Below are 7,288 nucleotides of genomic sequence, written 5' to 3'. Positions count from 1 at the left end.
TACTTGAAATGGTAAAAGGTTACATGGTACATGGATCTTGTGTTAATATCAATAGAAATTCACCTTGCATGGTTGGTGGCCAATGTACAAAAACATTCTACTTGAAACTCAGTTCAGTGAAGATGGTTATCCCTCTTATGGAAGATCTACTAAAGATGATCAGAGTGATCCCTCATTTTTATTTGTAATTTTTTTTTATTTTCCTTTTTCCTAGCTCTACGTTCCTTTTTTTTCTTTTCCCCAATCAATTTCCCCCTTGTATAATAAGCCTCCTACTTCCCCAGTTCTTTGCTTCTAATTATTCAGCTGGTCCTGGATATGACCTTAAACTATATCCAGTGGTGACTTGCGGGCTTTGGGGAGTGCGCAGCCACCCTTTAATTACCATTGCTCCCAGGTCCACTCTGACCCGGTGTGATAGTACCTGTTAGGGTCCCAACTTGAAAAGAACAAATATATTCTATTTAAAAATTTTCTTCAAAATCTTTGGATTCAGCATTAAATAACCCGAAAAGGGTTGATATGCCGTAAAACAAAAACAACCAACCAACCAACCTAATTATTTAGCTCCCTGCACTATAGCATTCTTGCCATATGGGCTATATTATAAATCCTTGTACAAATGCTGCTATTACGTTCAATAAGATTGTGTTTTTTTTTTTTTTTTGCTAATTCGCGTAACACTTGTACCTCCCCGACGTAACTACTCCCGACAAACCTGACAAGCTACTAAGTCTCATCCCTTTACAGTAGAGATCCCTAGGCGCAAGAAAGCCTTTTACTCCAATAGTTTCTTATCCAGAACTGCGGGTCTTTGGAACTCCCTTCCGGGATTCTGCTTTCCAAACTGCACTGATATGCAGAAGTTCAAGTGTAATGTGAACAAACATCTTTCTACTCATCTCCCTTCATAATGACCCCACAAATTATGTCCCCAATAGTACTCCCCTGCTTCAAAGTGGCACTGTGCCTTGTTTGGGATGAAAATTGAATAACAAAAAAAAATATCCATTATCTATATGAATATCACTACGCACTAGGAATACATTCTCACACACAAGGTTTTATATTTAACCTTTAATAGTTCTTTAATCATTACGGTCGATATTAGTACTTCTACTAATTGCCATTTTTAATACCTTAATCCTTTATCACCTATTTTATGTTTATTAGTTATTATGTTAACTTTCGTAATTATGATCCTAATATTTTCTGTTATCCTATTTTTTTTTATTCACCGATATATCTTTTAATGTATGCATTACCAATATATATATATTGTATTGGTGTTTATATTTTTTACCCCCCCCCCAAAAAAAAATATATTCTTAACTACATTTATGTTATCAGTATTTTCATTAATTTTACAACCATTACTATTATTACTAGTATTACCATCATTATTTTTATTTTCATACTATTATTACTATTATTATTATTAATACTACTATCGCTTTCATCGTTTCAACTACTACTACTACTATTATCAACATTATGTCTGTAGTTTTTAATCTTTTAATTTATTAATTAAATTTTATAATTTTATAGTGTTTTAAATTTAGTTTTTAACAACTATATAATTATTCTTATTTTTTTCTATTTTTATTATCATTACGATTTTATTATTACTATTACTATTACTATTATTATTATTATTATTATTATTGTTATCATTTATTGATATTTCTAGCATCATTACTATTGCCAATAACCCTTTAATTTTTTAAGTTTCGCTTACAAAACACCCGAGAATTTCCTCGTATTTCTCTTAGGGTTAGCTAACCCACATAGCAACCCCAGATGTCAAAATCTCTCCGTCTGCTACGTTTCCGGTCATCTGACACTCATTGCCATGACAACGTGTGACCCACTTTAAGCTCTACGTTCCCTTCTTTTTTCTTTTTTCCCCAATCAATTTCAACTTTTCATCCGACAAAAATGGAAGCGTTTTTTTTTTTTTTTTCTTGCGGTCTTCAAATTTTTTTACTCCAATTTCTGACGCTTTGTTTTTCAATTTCAACCACTAACGCGAGCACCTACTGTTGTTCATTTACCTGCAAATAATAACCTCCATTACACTGGACTTCTTCTTTAAATGCGGTTGGTTATTTTTATTTTAATGTTGAACTCTGAATGAACTGTCCGCATGAACTGTTTTCCATATTTATATTCATATGTTTTTGAAGTTTTGTGACTACAACTCATAAAACTTTTAGTTTCATCTGATGCAGTGACCAGCAAATGCATAAATATGCTAAAATTTTAACGTGACTATCTGATTATTTTGCTAACAGCTTTTCCTTTGATGAGAACAATAAGCATTCTTTGAAATTCCACGGATTAAGGAGCACCTATCTACCAGCTTTGGAGTATTCTGGCAAATAATAAAACCTTTTTGTAAATTTCTACTTTACAGTTCTGTTCTTCTTATTATTTATCATAAGCTCTACTATCGTCAGTGAATGTATTGAGCTTTTTTATTTGGTTGCGATCAAGATATAAATAACTATATTTATATTTGGTTTTGGAATTTGCTTTTTTGTTGATTAGTAAAGTCCTCCTCAAAGCTTTTCTACCTATATATAATTTCTGCCGAATCGTTGTTAATATAGATGTAAGGTGAGAATAGTTGTTCGAATAAACAAAACAAATGCTGGTCTTCTCTTTAATGATGTTGCATAGCACCCCCCCCAACGCTCTGAGATGCGGTCGAAGTTAATAGAAGGATAAGAAGAAAATATCAATTTTAAATTGTTAATTAAGTAATATAAAAGTCCAACTAAATTCAAAAACATTCTTTAACATAGGAGAGATGCAATGTCGAGGGCATGAGTCTTCAGTCACCACAAACAATGCAATAGTGGCAATGTAGAGGTCATTGATGACTCTAGGTTGAAGACCATACAAAAGAGACCGTTGTGACATTGGAAAAAATACCAAGCCCACTGCAACCGAAAAAAGCTAGTAGTCTCAATGAGGATTATTTTACCGTACTCTCGTAAATGACAGAAACATATTAAATCTGGAGGTTTTTGTTTAGAAGGTGAACATGACTTATTTCAATCAGGCAATGGGAGCCTTTGTTTCACTAAAAACAATATGGAGGCTGTGTCTTATTGTATTTCTTATTGTATTACTCGGGCATGGTAATTATATGTTCGTGATTTAAAAAAAAAATTCAACAGAAATCGTTTACTGATAATTCAATCGTTGTGTGATACTATAAAGTGGCCCTGAGGTGGATTTGAGCCACTAAGTGCTGAGAGGGGGGATAGACAAAGGAAGAGGAAATAGCTTAGAATAAACAAAGAAATAGCAAACAACAGATAGGAAGTAGCAAACAATAACAATAGAAACCTACAGATAAAACAGGGAAGGGCAGCTTCCGGTAGCCGGGGTGGGGTGGGCGACCTGAGATACCAACGTAAAGGGGACAGTCAGTTGACATCTAGATGCCCGTCGCGGCGGATGGAAGTTGGGCATTTTAGAGTTGACAACTAGATGCCCTTGGCGGTGGATGGGAGTTGATAATGACTACAGTTGAACATTTAGAGAACTGTGAATATCGATAAAACGGGGAGAAGACACACACACACACACACACACACACACACACACACAAGTCCAACAGTCAATTTATGTGTGAACATTAGCGTTTGTGTTTTTTCTTTCTATGTTCACATTTGTACTTTTGTGAAACCACGCGTATGTCGCCAGCGAGAAAATGACGATCCGGCCATGAACGAAAAATCCACGAAACACGACGTTGAGAGTCGGCGATCTGTCGAGGGGGGCGCAAGTCTGGTTACAGTTTAAGCAAATAATGTTTGTCGTTGGCACAATTCGGTTTGATTACTTTCATTCAGTTGTCATCTTGACCTGAGAATACAATCTCATAAAATTACGATTTGATCTTAATTTTTTTCCTTTTCTTTCGTTATTTATAGTCCAAATCGGTTTCTTTGCTTGTTTGTCACTCCAGTAGGAATTATATGATCTTAAAATTAAACCAAACATTTTATAAGATTTGATAATATTATATCCGAAGAATATATGCTGACTTCTGGTTTATTTTAATTAATCATTGTATAATTAATTAAACTCAATTAAAATTTCATCTGTTAAAATAATTATATCGTGTCACAAAGGTCACTGAGATAAAGAAGCCGAGCATAGGTTACGTTTTGATCCATGAACGACCCAGAAAACAAAATAAATCACGTCTTTATATATATATATATATATATATATATATATATATATATATATATACATACATATATATATATATAGTAATTTATAAAATATATATGGCGATTAAGCTACACTGAATAATCGGCGTTTCATCCACTCTAGGATTCCTCAGGCTTATGCGCATAAGCCTAAGGAATCCTAGAGTGGATGAAACGCTGAATATTCAGTGTAGCTTAATCGCCATATATATTTTATAAATTACTAACTAGCTCTACCTACGTATTGAGCACTTTTGAAGAAAATACTTAAAGTTTACGCATAAATCTATACTTTCGTATATTACTTTTATGTGAGTAAATGAAGTAGTTTATATATATATATATATATATATATATATATATATATATATATATATATATATATATATAACTAATGGGACGATTTCGATAAAATTACCAATTCCGTGCTAAATTCCCGATTACGATACAATTACCGATTCCGATTCTTTATAAATCTCTAATTATTTGACTATATGATTGTTATTTGCCCCGATTTTCGTAAAAACACGTGTTAAATATGCAAATATTTTCATAAACGTCAAAATACACTTGTGGAGGGTGGCTTATCGATTTTAGTTTTACTGGTAATTTAAAATCAATACATATTTATTATTTTATCATTATTATCAGCAATTGAAGATTTTGCTTTAAACAAAATCAATTGAAAAAGACAATTTAGAGAATCGGTTTTGGCATCTTCTGATTTCTCCGATTAATAGTCACAACACACATTATATATATATATATATATATATATATATATATATATATATATATATATATATATATGTGTGTGTGTGTGTGTGTGTAAAATGTTTTTGACTTCTGATGGGGGTATATATTTAACTGCTGCCCACATCAGCAATATGTGGCACAAATCCAGAAAGTGGGAACCCCGCAGGCTCCCCTAAAGAAGGGGCACTTCTGCAATTTTAAAAATTTCCTGAGTAACCCCGTCGGCATGCCCCACTGGAAAGCCCGGTGGCAAGGCCAGGGAGGGTGGACCTCCTAAGTATTACCCAGACGGCGTACCTCAGTCCAATAGGTGCTGGTCCGGTTCCCGGCTCCTCACCTTTTTGGCTGAGTGTCAAGTGACGAATCCTTGACGTATACTACACTGTCTCCCTGCAGCCAAAGCCGCTAGGAGACACATCCCATCACAATGGACTTGTGATGGGGGTATGAGACGAATGGAGTCGCCAATCATTTTTATAACCAACGGCTGTGCTAAACAACCACTGAAAACGTCGCAAAATTATTATAAAAATCGTCGAATTTTTTATTCAATCAGTTCGCCGTTTGCTACGCCACGGACCGCATTTGATTCTTGGTCGCCATCTTGGTTACTGATCTGAACTACGCCGCCATCTTTGTTCAACACAATGTCTCAAAACTTAACAATAGTTGACCGCCCGGCGTTGCCTGGTCGTACAAGACGCTTACACATAATATCTTAATTTATGCTGATTATGTATGTATTACTATAAAATCAATCTTCCATTGATTATTATATATCATGAGGAATAATTTTTATATAAGTTAATTATGGCAGAAATATATGAATATTACACTTGAAGCCATGGGCTATCATACTGCTAATAAGTATCAACTCAATATATATATATATATATATATATATATATATATATATATATATATATATATATTATACTAGACTACCTGTGACCGGTTGGGTCAGTATGTTATATTAGCTATGGAATTCATGTTTGAGCGTGACACTTGTGACAAAGAAAATAGTTTTTTTTTTTACATAGAAACATTTCTATGAAAGTATATTAAAATGAAAAATCACGGACGGATCACTCAAACATGAAAAAAAATGCTTCCTATTCGTGTAAAAGTTACCTATATTTCCGAATAATCGCTCAAAAATCGAAAATTAAACATGATTTTCCTACGAATCGAACGCCGACGACAGTCATTCAGCAGCAAAAACGCACATGAACCTACCGATGAGAAATAAAGGAATGAAAAACCCATATTGGAATCCTTCAACCAAGTTATAGAAACTTAAAAAAAAAAATTAATTAAAAGCCGAAGCAAAAAAATAAAACCTTAATAAATAAAATAAAACTAATATTGAAACAGCTTAGTACATGTGTCTACAAATTCACCGTTCCCACACAACTATTTTGTATCCAGAAATGTAAACAAAAAATAAAAAAGAAGGAAGGAAGGAAATGGGACGGATAGAGAGTAGTAGTAGTAGTAGTAGTCTTGGCTTTACTACAATTATTCTTATGTTTGTCAACAGTTTAAAGTTGTTTAGTTGTAAGAAAATAGCGACAGTATAGTTGTAATAAAGAATAGTTGCAAAACACCCCCACTCTTCCCATGTTAAATAATAATTTCGAAATAATAACTTTATTATTTCACTGCGCATGGAAAAATATGCAAAAGAAGCGATTTGTGCTTATTTGTTTACGTTGTTATGAGTTAATGTTTATGCCGGCATGCGCAACCGGATGTCGTAAACCGGGAAGTGGGTTACATCACTCGTTACAAGGTTATTTGTGTTTTATAATTATATAGATATAATATATGTATATATTATATATATATATATATTATATATATTATATATATTATATAGTATATGTATTATATACATTATATATTATATATATTATATATATATATTATACATATACTATACACATATATATATAATATATACATTATATATATATTATATATATTATATACATTATATATTATATATATATTATATATATATATATTATACATATACTATACATATATATATAATATATACATTATATATATATTATATATTATATATATTATACATATACTATACACATATATATATAATATATACATTATATATATATTATATATTATATATATTATACATATATATATATTATATATAGTATATATATATTATATATATATATTTTACATTTATATATATTATATATATATATATTTTTACATTTTCACCCCAAACAAGGCACATTGCCACTTTGGTGTAGGAGGCTACTATAAGG

This window comes from Euprymna scolopes, chromosome 7, assembly GCF_053919585.1.
Source record: "Euprymna scolopes isolate OS-2025 chromosome 7, ASM5391958v1, whole genome shotgun sequence".
In the NCBI taxonomy this organism is placed as follows: domain Eukaryota; kingdom Metazoa; phylum Mollusca; class Cephalopoda; order Sepiida; family Sepiolidae; genus Euprymna; species Euprymna scolopes.
Note: the sequence above shows the minus strand (reverse complement) of the source record.